The following is a 15,330-nucleotide window of genomic DNA, read 5'->3' as shown; positions in this document are numbered from 1 at the left end:
AAGTATTTATCGTTGCATTTTTGGGAAACCCTCTATTTATATTATACCTCATTAATGTTATATCATCGTTGGGGGGGTGTCAATTTACAGGTAAACGATAAATATCAAAATATATCAACCAATCGTGTAACATTATCGAAATATTTTTTCATAAAAATCAAGGTGTTTAGCCCAAAAATGTAACGATAAATACTCATTTTTATTACTTTGTTGTCTTTTATTGTTCATTTATGATACAAGGTATGTTATTTTTGATAATTGAAAAAAAAATTGTCATGGTGGGAGGGGGGGGGGGTTGTTATAAAGCAACGTAATTATCTGGAGGGGAGTCTGACTTTGTGACGAAATGCTACGATGAGGGAGGGTGGAGGGATCGGTAGACAGAAAACCTAAAAAAGCTACTTAATTTTGGATGTTCCCCAAGCAAGATGTGATAAGGGGGTCGTCTTTATAAATTAATCGTTCTTTCGAATTGCTGATGTAGTGCAATTCCCTAGCATTCAACTGTGATGCTTTTCTAACATTTTTTCCCAATAAATCACGTTGCATGGGCGGCTAGCAACTTTTTCCGTTATCAAGGGCAGCTGTGTTCTTTCAAGCGCACTTCAACCTTACGGCGAGTTTGCCCAATGTGTACTGAAGGGCAATTCAGGCAAGGGAACCTGTAAATGCCGGGGTTTTTGTCTGAGGGAACCTTTTGTTTCAAATTGCACTGTAAATGACGTAGTATTTGTCACTTTCGTGTACAACCTGAATCCCTTGCCGTTTCAATGTTGCTTTGATCGGGTTTGATTGTTTTTCATGGTAAAATTATGTCGGTGGTGGATTCAACAACCAAAAACGTTGTTAAGGCGGAACGGTGTTGAAGCCAAAACTGGCTGACTTCAATCAACAGGATCGGATCGGATTTGCGTAGGCGAAAGGCTCGGCATTAGTTAATGCGATACCTGTGAAAACGCTATTCTATGTTTGCTGCGGTGAAGCAAACTAGTTACTCTCAATGAGTATAAAAGAGAGATGAGCAGGAGAGTGCATTTTTCTAGTATTAGTAAATGCTTCAAATGTAAACAACTAGGCGAACTCAATGGTGAACGCTATTTGGGTCGTCACTATTTGGCATCAACTATGGGCAGAGGGGCGCGTACAAATTTTGGTAAGTTTCCTCCTCACTTCTCTTTTATGCTCATAGACCTATTTACGTACGAATGTGTTAGAAGCTGCTGAACATAATCGACCAAAAATGGTAAAAAGTGATAAAAAGTCGGAGCAACGAGATGCGATGATTTAGTTTAAAGTCACCTATCTCTATTGAGTTACTCTATACGGTTTGACCTTGCGGGTTTGACTGACGTGCGTTCGCCATTGCAGCCAGATAATTTAATAAAAGTGTAATTATCAAACAACCAAAAAAGGTCAATTTTCTTACAGAACCAACATGTTCTTAATTTCAGGATAGGTACAGTTTTAGTGTCTCAATCATTCAACATGGAAAAAAGTAACAACACACAAATTCTCACGTTGCAAGCTGGATATTTCAGTGCTAAAATAAAGTTAGAGAACTTGAAACTGTCCATGAAATAGAGAAAGCAATATACGAATTAAGGAACTTTTTGAAAAATACTGATAACTTCTGCCAGGAAGACCATTGCATTGGAACTTAAAAGTATTTTCAAAATTTGATTTATGTATAATTCAAAATTTTATTGACAAATGCAAATAATGTTAAGTAGCGCACGTTTTTGCTTCAACGAAATCAATCAAACCATATCAAATGTATAGTTTCATCAATTGTTTTTGAAAGGAGAGCACAGAAAAAAGTGGCAAAAACAATGAAACTTGCGATCTTACGAAATACTGGGAAAACTCGAGTTACTCACTGCACTGCCAATCTTGCAATTATGAGAAGTGTAGCGGGGGCCTTAGTGTGGTTGGTAACGTCTCCGCCAACCACGCTCGACGCCTGGGTTCGAATCCCACCGCCGACATAGGTGTCGATGGTTGTGAGGTGGCGTGATCCACTCACAACCAACCCAACTGGTCTAGATTCAATTCTAGCCGACACCGGGAGATTTTCTGAGGCGAAAAATCTCTAGGATCACGCCTTCCATCGCATGAGGAAGTAAAGCCGTTGGCGCCGGTCCGTTAATAAACAGGTCGTGAGTTAGGGTCCTGGGTGTGGAGTCGCCTCCCTGGGCGTCGGTGATTGGCCACAATAGTGGCGGAACTAGACCGACGGAAAATAAGCGAGAATAAAAAAAAAAAATTGCTGAGAAGTGTTTTGGAACGTGGTCACAACTTCATGCTTTTATAACGCAGTTGTATTACAATTTTGTCACATCATGTCAGTTCGCAGTTATTTTTTGAGGAAATACAACCATACAATATATAAAAACTAATGTACATGCTTATTATCCGAAATATCTTCATTTGAACTGAATTTTTTTTAAGTTTTTGCTCGATTTTTTTTTAATCCCACGATGATTAGATTGACCTAGTCCTAGGTTAACCAAATTTTGATTTTACTATATGTATTATGATATACAACCAAAAATATGGTTGAAACAGCTACACTTTGTCATTGAATTTTGACAGCTCGTCACAAGTTTTGTAAATTCAACTTACAATGGTCGTTGAATCAACTGATGCAAAAAAGGTTGTTTCAAATACAATGCTTGTTAACCCTCTAGTGCCCAAGTTAATTTCTAGACGGGCTTCGGTAAAATCACTATGAATCATTATTAACATTTTTAAGCATTTATTGAAGCTTTTTAGAGGTTTGACTGAAGCCCGCCAAAAGGCGGCATTGGGCACTAGAGGGTTAAATCAACAGATTCAAAAAGTTTGGTTCAACCATTTTATATGGTTATTTTTATTTCTATAATTTATTTACATATGTCTTTTATTCAACCATAATTATATATTGTAATTATTATTTATATTTGGACGATCAGAGTTGTTTATTTGACGAATTTGTGTCATCTAATAAAAGTAGCTGCAACACAGCTTCTATTTTTCTCGTACGATTATTTTCGGAGATGCGACTTCATAGCCGCTGGCTGGAGAAAACAAAAAATCATAACCATAATTTAATGGAATTCTCCAAAAAAATTTACCTTAAACTTATATAGAGTGTTTCTAATAATACCATTATTCCTTCAGGCCTAAACACAATGGATACGTTGCGGCTGCGTTTGCGGCAATTTGACAGTTAGCCCATATATTTTCTGTCAAATTAACGTCAACGCAACGCAAACGTATCCATTGTGTTTGGGCCTTTCGTCTACCACATAATCCGCGAAGATCTTCTCGTTTGCCTAAACGAATGACACCAGAAATTTGTTGTTAGTTTGATGTTATTCATGGTTGTTTCAACTATACACATTGAGCGGGGGCCTAGTGTGGTTGGTAACGTCTCCGCCAACCACGCTCGACGCCTGGGTTCGAATCCCACCGCCGACATAGGTGTCGATGGTTGTGAGGTGGCGTGATCCACTCACAACCAACCCAACTGGTCTAGATTCAATCCTAGCCGACACCGGGAGATTTTCTGAGGCGAAAAATCTCTAGGATCACGCCTTCCATCGCATGAGGAAGTAAAGCCGTTGGCGCCGGTCCGTTAATAAACGGGTTGTGAGTTAGGGTCCTGGGTGTGGAGTCGCCCCCTGGGCGTCGGTGATTGGCCACAACAGTGGCGGAACTAGACCGACGGAAGATAAGCGAGAATAAAAAAAAACTACACATTGGTTGAAATAATACGCAATTTTGTTTTTGTGTAACATATAACAGATTTGTGACACCGGTGGTGATTTCAACTATGTAGAAGTACACTAAGGTTTCTTTTTACGCGGGTTTTTCTACGCGGTTTATTCTACGCGTATTCCGGAATTCACGTGGTTTTTTACGTGGATTTCGGAATTTACGTGTTTTTTACGCGGATTTCGGAATTTAAGCGGTTTTTTCACGGGGATTCCGGAATTTACGCGGTAATTTTTGTCATACGCAGATTTCGGTAATTCTTCACTCGGAATGCATAATTCACGGGTTTTTTAAGCGGATTCCGGAATTTACGCGGATTCCGGAATTTACGCGTTTTTTTTTACGTGGCACGTATCCCCTGCGTAAAAAGCGACCTAAAGTAAGCTAGTAAGGACGGCATTCCAGCCGAACTTTTTTTTTAGCTAAAAAAACTGTAAAAATGTTCAAGAAAAAAGAAAAGATACCAAACGCGCCTTTAAAAAATGCCGGTTGCAAAAAAGCAAGCTATAAGGAGCCATCCACATACCACGTGGACAGATTTTAAACGACTTTGACTCCCCCCCCCTTCCCGTGGACAACTGCTCATATAAATTATTTTTCTTTTGTATGGACCTTGGACATTACACATACCCCTCCCCCCATGCTGTCCACGTGGTATGTGGATGGCCCCTAAATCATGTTTCAACAATTCATCATGAATACTTCCCTTATTATGAATATCTTATGTTTACACACAACAACAATTAAAGCAGATCAGCAGTACCGAAAGAAAATGTTCGCGTGTCGCACGGTTGCACGTATGAGAAAAATGGCCGCGAGATTTACAATTTGGCATTTTTACAGATTATTCGGTAAAAAGTTATACAGATTTTGGAGAATGTGGAGTTAAGCAAATATTTCGGTAAAAATTGATGAAATTGTAAATTATAATAACAATTATGGTCGTTGACACTTTACCGATGGATTGTTGCAAAAAAATTACCGAACGATTTTATTTTTGATTAGGTGTGTATGTAACAAAGTTTTCTGCTTGGGTTCCCAACGATGTCGATGTGAACCACAGTTTTTAGAGAATTTTTTCGGTATTACGTATATTTGTGATATAAGTTATCTTATACACTCAAAATATTTTGCACGTTATTGTTACGTGAAATTTCCTGTACTTATTTATTTTTTGTCATTTTGCATGATGTATGTGACAAACATAACATCTACGTGAAAATCACATGCATACTATGTTGTATCACGTAGCATCTATTTCAACTTGGCAACGTCAAACAGAACGAATTATCGCGAGAACTCTCCGTTTGAAAATACACAGTAATCAAAATGGCGAAGCTGTTGTCTGATGTTGTCCTTGAACATGAAAGGAGTTCCTCGATGACTTCCCAATAAGTGAGCTTTAGAAAAACCATAAGAATCCAGCATCGAGATTTCACACAGATTCAGATTCAGATTCGAATTGCGAGAAATTTCCTGAACAGAAACAGTTGCAACTAACAATGATTATCGCCAGCGAATGTCGCAATATCATTTTGCCATTTTGTATGTCGTTTAATTCATTTACGAATTGGCAATTTTGCATGCCCGTTCGATATATCAAGCACCGTATTTGTATAATTTCTAAAAACTATTCCTAGTCTCTCAACAATTTGGGAAACCACAATTGAAAATTATACGTTGTATAAAACGTAGAATCTATCAGGCAATCAAATGCTTTTCACTTTACCGGTAGTTAAATTCTACGTGAAACTCACATGAAATGCATATGTCTACTGAATAAAATTCACAGGATAAATAATCTCACCAGTTCATGATGAACTCAAATGACAATCACGTACAATCTACATGAAAATGACAGTGGAAAATTAGTTGTTTGTTTTCAACTGCCGCAGTTGGTCAATGAATGTAAATATTGTAACTGTAAAGTAAGATTTGATTAGGCCAAATCTACTTGCATGTAAATGGGTTTGGATTAGCGTGTATCGCAACTGCAGCGTCGATTCGCCGCAAATTCGTGTCACAATGTTGCCAACCATGTAAAAAGAAAAAGATCCATTTTGCGTTTTCACGCGGCGCTGCTCTCCAACACGCAAAAGGAATGAATGAGAAAGCTGCATCACCTTGCGTGCGTCTGGGTTAAAATTGCTGGAACGGACGCGTCCATTTTTCTTGGTACGCCGTTTTCGCCGGGGGCGAGAGAGAGAAAGGTAGAGAGAGTGAGCGCGGACCGTGCGAGAGCTTGCTAGTTGCTTACCTATGTCGTGAATTTTTGGAGTGCGGTTCGTCAATCCAATCTTTCCCGTCGAAAAGCGGATTTTCTAATAATTTTCGTGCCGGTTTTGGAACTAAAGTTGTCGCAAATTGTAGTACGTTTTCGGTCGAATGTGGACACAGTGTTTTCGCATCGCAATAACTGTTAATCGAAAGGAAAAATTGAAGGTGAAAATTTGTTTCTCGGCCGCCGCCACCTCAGCCGTTGTTGCCAGAAAACCCGTTTAGGATGAATTTTCTCCGCTGCTGCTGCTGTTGATGGTGTCTGCTTTGGTTGCCCGATAGCTTGTTTGTGTATTATTTTACAGGTTTGTGCGTGTATGCGTGTGTGTTTTTGTGGAGGCGAAGGGGCAAATTTTGTTGCAAAGCTACTTTAAATGAAGCTTCTATGAAGTATCGTTTGAAATTGCATTCATAAATTGGTGGAAGATTTCTGGTTTTGCTTGACCCAGGACCACCGAGCCTTTGGTGGCGTGTTTCGCGATCCTATTCGAACAGTTTTGAAAAGATGAAAACTAGTGACCGAAGGGAAACACGGTGAGCGAAAAGTGAAGGTTATCTCGGCGTTTTCTAGAAGAAAAGGCACAAAGCGGCGTGTAGTCGACATCTCGCACTAGGTAGAAACTAAATTATTAAATCAAAGAACCGTGCACACTGTTTGGGATTATTGTGGACCGTTTCTGCAAATTGGCCTCACACAAAGGTAAGTTGCGGACTTTTTTTTTTTCGATTTAGGTGAAATTTGAAGCAAAATTTATATAAAATTTGTTAACATTATAGTGTTAAATACATTGTGAGTTTCGAAACCTTATACATAGTATGGAAAATTATAGTTTTGACAGCGTACGTCACAGTTGACCTCAGTATTTTACGTTGGATCATGCATATACACTAGCGCCAAATGCAGATTGGGGCTGGTTTTACAATTAGTTGCTTGAACTGATTGTTATTTTTCAAATTGTTTTTTTTTGTTACGGTATATGGGTACCTTGGTTGAAAAATTCCATCCGTGTAACATTGAAATGTCTGATCAGTGAACATAATAAGGAAGCATTTGTTTATTAATAACATTATAATGTAAATTGTTCGCTTTTTAAAAAGCCATAGTACCATACATACTGGTAGATGAGTTAGTCTTGCCTTTTCTTCCGTTTGCATCGCTTCTCTTGTTCACCTCACGGTCTTGGTCCTAAGTGGCCTTTCTTGCGTCCCTAGTCGCCGCCGCGTTCGTGCTGATCTCTGGCTTCCATGTCAAACGGCGTAGTCCGCGGATGGTTAGGAACATGGGCACCACTCTGATGGGACAAGCCAAGAGGGGGGATTGGATTGGGGGTGACTGCATTGCGCGTTTGCCTCTTCGCTTACCACGCTGACCCGCTTGGAGCGAGGGCATTTTTCTCGCTCCCACCATAAGAGCAGCCGCGTACAAGCTCTTGTCTCCTGTTTCGATTTCGGGACGCGGAGAAGTTTAAAAAATGGCTAGCACATGATTTTGTTTATTACTTCGTTTTATTATATCTGCGATTGAAGTGCTGGGAAGCGAACGAGAGAGAGATAAAGATAGAGGGCGAGAGAGAGCGAGAATTGAAAAAGAGCATGCAGCGGTCATTCATTTGGGTGAAGTGCTTTTCCAGAAAATCAATCTTTCTTAAAGGGGGAGCAAGTTGAATTTCTGTTTGTTCTGCCCAGGCGACAATCTGTTGAGGAGGTTTACAAAGATGAACAGTTAACTGTTAAACGGGAGACATTTAATCGAGTTTTTTTGCTTCTCAATGAGTTTTGCATAGTTTTAGCGTATTTTATGATGGTAACGTTTAACAACGATAATTAACCTAATCATTAGATGATATGTACAAGTGTGATCTGCTATAACTCGTCTCTTCTAACTGAAACAAACGCTGTCTTGAGGTCTTTTGAATTTTCAAAAATAACTATTATTTCTGATTAATCCCCGGTAATTTATCATGGATACAGAAGGCCTTTCGTCCGATGGCTTAGCTACAATGTTTTTAGTGTAAAATTAGAAGGTCTTCAACTACAGACAATTTTTCATTGTTAACAATTCCTTTACCATTTTAGCTAAATAGGGTGCACAAGGAAACAGTTCGAACTTTAATTTCTTCATAACCGATGAAATAACTCATGCGCTATCTGGAACTGACGATATAAGGCAGGAATGATCAATGGACATTATCCTACCCAGAAATCCCAGATCGTGTGCATCCCAGAAAACCGAGGCCATAGTGATTTTTAAAGATACGCTAAAAGCTGTGTGGAATTATAGTAACCAGTGGAGAACAGATTGCAAAAATGGCACTGGTGTCGACAAGCAAGCTCTCATTCAATCTTTGAATTTGTATTTGTATTTGTATTAACAACATTAATAAAAATAACTTTTACGTAAATCTCTCGTTTCTTGAGCGTGACGATTCATAAAATTAGCAATTTATTTTTACCATTTCGCTTGTTTCATAAATTTTAATATGGTGCATCGGGGCACCACTGGGCACAGAGAAAACAAAAAATAAGATAGCTTACAACGTGTACCTGCCATTGATATCCGTTACGATGAAATACATTTGTGCATTGTTCCGCTTTGCATAATGCAAGAGAGAAACTATTTTCCCATATTTCATCACAAATAATTCATCATAATACGTCTTGTTTGAAGTGTAGTTTATTCAGTTCAATGGCAAGTTATTTTCCATATGATGCATCAGAACTGACGAAACATTTGGCTTTCCGATATTTGCAAAAATCAGAAACAAATGAATCGTAACATCCGGTAAATCGGGAGTTTTTTTATTTAATTGGCATTTACAGCAGGATAGGAGTGCGAACTTTTGCATCAGGTAACGCCATATTGCAACAATCTGCAGCCACGTTGCTGCCTCGTTTATTCATCCCGCTGGGTGCGATGTCTGCAGCAGCAACAGCAGCGATCAATACTCGAGCTTCCAGTTATGCGCCGCAGCTCTCGAACTGCACTATTTACAGATATCGAATGTTTAATATAATATCAATAACATGGGAGCACACAACTGTGTACAGCCCATTTAACTGCACAACCTTGCTTTTACCACGTGAATTTTGCACACTGTGTGTCCACTCGTCGCTACTCCGCCTCCCCCGGACCAGGGAGGAGGGTTGCCAGGTCTCCCGTGCTCGTTAGTCAAAATCACATAACATCTCGATTTGACTGCTTTACCGCAGCTGCTGCCGTCGGTTCTGCACAAGTGCATAGCTTTAACGTTGCGTGCTAGCGTGGTAGTGAGGGAAGGGGGGAGTCGAGAATGGCGTCACAAACTGCACACAGTGCATTTACAGAAACACGTCCACTCGACATTACTGCTGTGTTATATTTTTCCGGTTGTGTATATTTATACACAGATACATAACTGGTCTACACCCGCTCTTGCCGACTGGGGTGCAGCTTCCTGTCCGAGTCCTTGTTTCGTCCATCAAGTTAAATTCCAGTACACATGACTATTGGCCGGAAGACGACCGCGCACGGTAACATTTATTGTAATATGGATGAAGACTTTGTTCATTTCAACTTGGTTCGACTTGCTAGTGTGTCGAATCGAATAAAAAAGTTGTAAAAATTGGAAAAGACCCCACCCCACCTAGCAATACCCGTTGAATGTTCCTGATCGATCTGAAGTAGATATAGTACATCACGTGTCCTTCACCCTTGCAACAGTCAGTCAGCATGTCGTCGTCTGTGTACTGTTTTGTTACATGACATAGTTGTCTTTGCTGGAAAGTTACCGTTAAGTTTGTTTTACTTTCGATTAATATATCTTCAATTTTAGCTTCTTCAACGAAAGGAAATAAGAACGAACCAATTCAGCATTCGAACCGTCTAGGTACAGGCAATTCGTGTGCAATCAGCAATAAGTCAATTCGATGGAGTCGATCCACAAGCAAAGAACTATTACTGCTGGCGATAAAAATGCAACAAAATTATTTGCCGTATACTCGTGTGCATGTGAATAATATGTAACAAGTTCTAATCTTCTCTGTAAACATTGAAACGGTCGACCGGAGCGTGTCTTGTCCCTGTTATCACTTGCTGATACTTTGCAATTCTCGTTTCCTCCACCCTTGCACAGTCCGGTCTGCCCTTTTCTACCTGCTTGTCCTGGGCAAGGAAATGTGTTGATCCAGTTACAACCGGTTGAGAGATTTTATTTTCAGTATTCGTGTTTCTGGCTGTGTAATTGAATCAAGCGCGCTGAAGGTGGGTTGTGGGGATGCATTAAATCGGGCATGTGTTTCATGTTTTTGTGGGCTTGGATCTGACAACCACTGACAAGTGATTCGCCAGTTGAAACCTCAAAATATGAATTGCATTGAATAACTTCAACGCTTAGTATTTCATTTATGTTGCGTGTATCAAGCGATTGGTATTGTGAAATTATTATTGAGGAATTTCAAGTAGATTCTGTATTCCGTTTACTACTCGTAGCTTAGTCATTTAAAATTCGTCATTTATGGCATCACGTATTTATTCGTGATAATCTGGATTTCTGAAGTACTTTTTGGACGTCATACGGCACGAAAATGGAGATGGTCCTATTATGTCCACCTTGGGAAGAAATATACTAAACTAAGGCGTCATCTTTGTTCAATTACACTGTGCTACAGTGATTCAGAACTTAGATATTCCAACCGTATTCGCAATTTTTCATGCATTTTTGTAATAAATTAGCTTTGATTGCTGTAGAATTTGGAACGTACATTTAGTCGCGTGGGTTATAAAAATTGGTTATAATTTGGCTGAGAAACGATCCGATGCAATCTACAGCTATGGTGATAAATTACGATTTCATCAAAACATATCTCAGCCAAACGAGCCATATGAAATTTTCTTTCAAAGGCACTAAAATTCCCATAGTTCTAACTTTTTCCCACATTTTTCAGATTTTTTGAACCTCCTGCAAAGTTGTCAGCTATCCAAAAATGCATGTTTTTGCTACGAATTATTATTTGTTATCTAATAACCCTTTATCGGTTAGTCGCAACTATATTGCCACCAATTTTTACAGCCATGATCGTTTATGCCCGGAATTTGGGCAGCGGCAACTATATTGCCACCAACGTTTTTGACATAAACGTTATCTAGAAACTATATTGCTCCAATTTTTTATGATTTTTACGACTATTTATTTTAAACATAAAGTGTATATGAATTCTTTTTCATTTGATTGATTCCGCGCGTGATTCCTTATGAGCAATAAAGGGTTAAAATAACCAAGCTATTTGCCCATTCCCGGTGCACAGTGTGTCCAAATCGAGAAACGGACGGCAAAACTATTTTTTCAACTCCTATGTTACCCATATCTTCTAGAAAGTTGCTTCGTTTACTGCTGTCCTTTATATGCTTTAATGGAATTAGTTACAAATTTCGCCCTATAGAGGGCGCCATACCTAACTTTTGAACTTGACGTGTTATACGAATAGTTTCTTCTGTAAAGTTGTGTAAAATTTTATTACAAAACTGTTAGCTGAATACCGCAAACCTCTAGAAATTGAGATTTCAGAGCTACGAGACATTTTCTAGAAAGGCTTTTAAAAAGCAGTTTTTCATTCATATGTTCAACTCTAAGACCTACAACATGACTATATAAAATTGAGAGTGACGTGGTAAATCAAGATGAATAATTTCTAGTGATATATTGGTTATTATATACAATATTCATGAATAAAATTTGGAAAAAGTGTTTTAAAGGCTTTTGAAGCTATCCGATAGAGCACCTTTCTGACTAACAGAAAAACACAAAACTACACTGGGTTATTTGTAGTTTCGAATATATGGCCAATTGAAGTTACCGATTTTTATATGCATTTGTGCGCTTTTTATAGCCGAAGACCGGCGCATACACTACGTTTCCGTTTCTATTCCCAACAAACAGACACCACAATGGCGCTAAATCTAGAAACGAACGGAGACTGGAAAATATAAAGTCCAATGTTACCGGTATCTTCTAGAAAGTTGTTTCGTTTACTGTAGTCCGTCATATGATTCAATGCAACCAGCCACAATTTTCACCATAAAGAGGGCGCCACATCTAACTTTTTAACGTGACTTGCTAGACGAATAGTTTCTTCCGCAAAATTGTGTAGAATTTTATTACAAAACTGTTTGCTGAGTAACTCGAACCTCTAGAAATTGAGATTTCAGAGCTACAAGACGTTTTCTAAAAAGGCTTTTTAAAAACGCGGCGGTAAATCAAGAGTTTGACAGCCCGTCTCCCTGCTTCAAACCATCTAACGTCACGAAGGAGTCAGATATCTCACCGGCTATCCTGACGCCTTCAAGGGTGGCACGTATCAGCCTAAATAGTTTTATTGGGAAACCATGTTCGATCATCATTCGCCATAACTCATTTCTATTCTACTCATTTCTCGAAATTTATCGAGGATCTGACGCAGGGTAAACATTTGATCCGTAGTGGAGCGTCCCCCTCGAAAACCACATTGGTAATCGCCAACAAAGGTCTCCGACAACGGCCTCAGTCTATGGAACAGAATACGAGAGAGAATTTTGTAAACGGTGTTGAGAAAGGTTATGCCCCGATAATTACTACAGTCCAGGCGGTGGCCTTTTTTGTAGATTGGACATATAAGACCCTTCAACCAGTCCGAGGGCAATTCTTCATCGGACGACACTCTCAGCATGATCCGGTGTGAAGCACGATACAGCTGTTCGCTCCCGACTTTAATAAGTTCGGCTGGAATGCCATCCTTACCAGCTGCCTTGCAGTTCTTCAGTTCTTTCACTGCTTTCTTAACCTCGTCCATGGATGGTGGGTTCACAGCTTTGCCATCATCCTCAATCACCATCCTGCTCCTTTCGACTACACTGTTTTCTTCACAATTCAACAGCATACTAAAGTGTTCCTTTCAACGCCTGGCCACCCCCGTTCTATCGGTAATCAGGTTCCCCTCCCTATCATTGCACATGACAGGGGCTGATACGTTCCGGAATTAGATTATTTAAAGTTAGGAATCATTTTTTTCATTTAACTATTTCTTTAACACAACTCACTTCAAAAATATGTCAATTTTCACACATTATACTTAATTCATTATGAAATTCATTTACTTGAAATACAACATCACTATTCTTGGAATGCAAAGAGTGGAAGTAGCTTTTTATTGGATTGTATTTAGCATTTTAAGGATGTATTTCAGAAGGCGGAATCTGCAGTTGATTCCCGGTCTCTAATTCCGGTTCCTGAAAAACCCACAGTGAATTTTTGATTATATTACAAACATAAAAAATTTCTTTAAATAAAATTTGCCTGTGTGTATCTGTACAGTAAGGTTTTTTTACGCGGTTTTTTACGAGGTTTTTTTACGCGGATTTTTGAATTAACGCGGTTTTTCACGCGGATTTTTCAATTAACGCGGTTTTTTACGCGGATTTTTCAATTAACGCGTTTTTTACGCGGATTTTCCAATTAACGCGTTTTTTTTACGCGGATTTTTGAATTAACGCGGTTTTTTCACGCGATACCGCGCTCATTCAAAAAAATTTTCACGAGTTTCCGAATTAACGTGGGTTGGAACCAGAAACGTTTAAGTGTTTATCTAGTAAAAGAGTCCAAAAAATACTCTCCGCCCACCGAAAGGTCCGGAATGACCGTCAAAGAGGACAATTTTATTAGTTTTTTTACGCGGATTTTTGAATTAACGCGGTTTTTTTACGCGCATTTTTGAATTAGCGCGGTTTTTTTACGCGGATTTTCGAATTAACGCGGTTTTTTTTACGAGATACGTATCCCCCGCGTAAAAAAAAACCTGACTGTATATGTTTTTATGTGTGAATATATGCTCGTATGTGTGTGAATGTTTGGTTAAAAATAATCAGTGAAGTTATGCTGTTGGTTACCAAATTTTATTATTCAGAATGAACCTTAAATCCAACAGAAATTATCAAGATGTAATTTTTTTCTGAAAATTGAAGTTTTTTGCAAATCTATTTCAACAATTAATAACGTGAAAATGAGAAAGGCTAAGTCCAACCGCTAGGTGGATTAAATCGTGTTTTTTTTTTCATTTTTTATAGGGCATATTTTTCTCGAGAGGACAAAATTTTCTACAACTTTGCTGAAGACACTAAACCGATCAAACAAGCCGTTTATACACTAGCGTCTTTTTTATCAACATTTTCTACAACTACAAACATTGGACACTTTGCTATTGTTTACCTTTGAGAAATCAAAATAGTCTAGGCTCTTGGAAGAAACCATTAGTTGTCCTGAGGGCAGAAGGGTTCTGTAATTTTTTTATTTTGACGTTGAAATAGAGCAGGGTGGCAGCGAAAAGAGTCATGTCATATTTTTGAAACCGACTATGTACATTCCATTAATTTGCCTAAAAAATGACCTGTGTAAATGTTCACCTTAGTCGGACATGATTTCAGGGGTGCCCCAAAGCGCTCAAAATAGTGATATTTGACCCTCTAAAAATCTGCCAGGGGGGAGGGGGGCTGAGTATATGAAATTGCGAAAACCGAAAAAACTTTATGCCAAATGACTTAAAAATGCATAAAACGTCAAGATCTGATGTTATTCCGAAAAAAAAGTTTCGCCAGAAATCGACTTGCTGGGACTAATATGGAATATTTTAGAATTGGTTTCCGAAATGATTCACAATTCGCTCCAAACCACATGTAAATTATCGCGAACTTGTTCTTCATTTGGGTGGGTCATTTGTTTATTGCCAGGTACAAAAACAATTAAAATAAAATTTATTGTTTATTTTCTTCATCTATAGTTTATTTGACACGGCACAAATACAATTCAATGTTTAACGGCGCCAATTATATCTGGTAGCTTACTTTCTAAAGTATCTTAATAACTAAAAGCAAATTTTTTATCCTCGCTGCCGACTACGAGCTGAAAAAAAATTTATTGTTATTGAATTGAACTTTTGACATCTACATCGAAAATCCGACTTGGTCAGGTATATGTAGTGATGTACACAAACGTTTTTGTGAACGCAAAACTGTTTTAGGACAGTTAAGATCAGCCCAAGATTCTCTAACTTGTCAAAATCGCAAAAAAATCACAAGCGTTGTATGCAAAGCTATGACTGCAAAGTTGACGTAGAACTACATAAGGTTGTTTGTTGCATTACTTGTATTGAATATGTTCAAAATTTAATGCAAAAGAGGAGTTGAAGTGCTACCGCATTTTAGTTTGCACGTACATCACAACGGGAATGATACAAACACTTTACAATGCAAACAAGTTTCAACAGTCAAAGTGCATGCAGATTAAAATAACA

General features: G+C 38.6%; 1 protein-coding gene across 11 annotated transcripts in view; it reads left to right on the top strand.

Moving 5' to 3' along the window:
• Nucleotides 1–5,975: 5,975 nt before the first annotated feature.
• Nucleotides 5,976–15,330, top strand: part of LOC129718170 (C-terminal-binding protein) — a 74,786-nt gene continuing 65,431 nt past the window's right edge. For 7 of the 11 annotated variants that reach the window (XM_055668639.1, XM_055668638.1, XM_055668636.1 and 4 more), the window contains exon 1: nucleotides 5,976–6,198. The gene's annotated coding sequence lies outside the window, so the exon portion shown is untranslated. Of the gene's footprint in view, nucleotides 6,339–6,482; nucleotides 6,734–15,330 lie in introns of those variants that run through there. The other 4 variants (XM_055668631.1, XM_055668634.1, XM_055668640.1 and 1 more) reach the window with 4 other exon arrangements.

Source organism: Wyeomyia smithii, chromosome 1, assembly GCF_029784165.1.
Source record: "Wyeomyia smithii strain HCP4-BCI-WySm-NY-G18 chromosome 1, ASM2978416v1, whole genome shotgun sequence".
Lineage (NCBI taxonomy): Eukaryota > Metazoa > Arthropoda > Insecta > Diptera > Culicidae > Wyeomyia > Wyeomyia smithii.
Note: the sequence above shows the minus strand (reverse complement) of the source record. Positions and strands in the feature narration are given on the sequence as shown.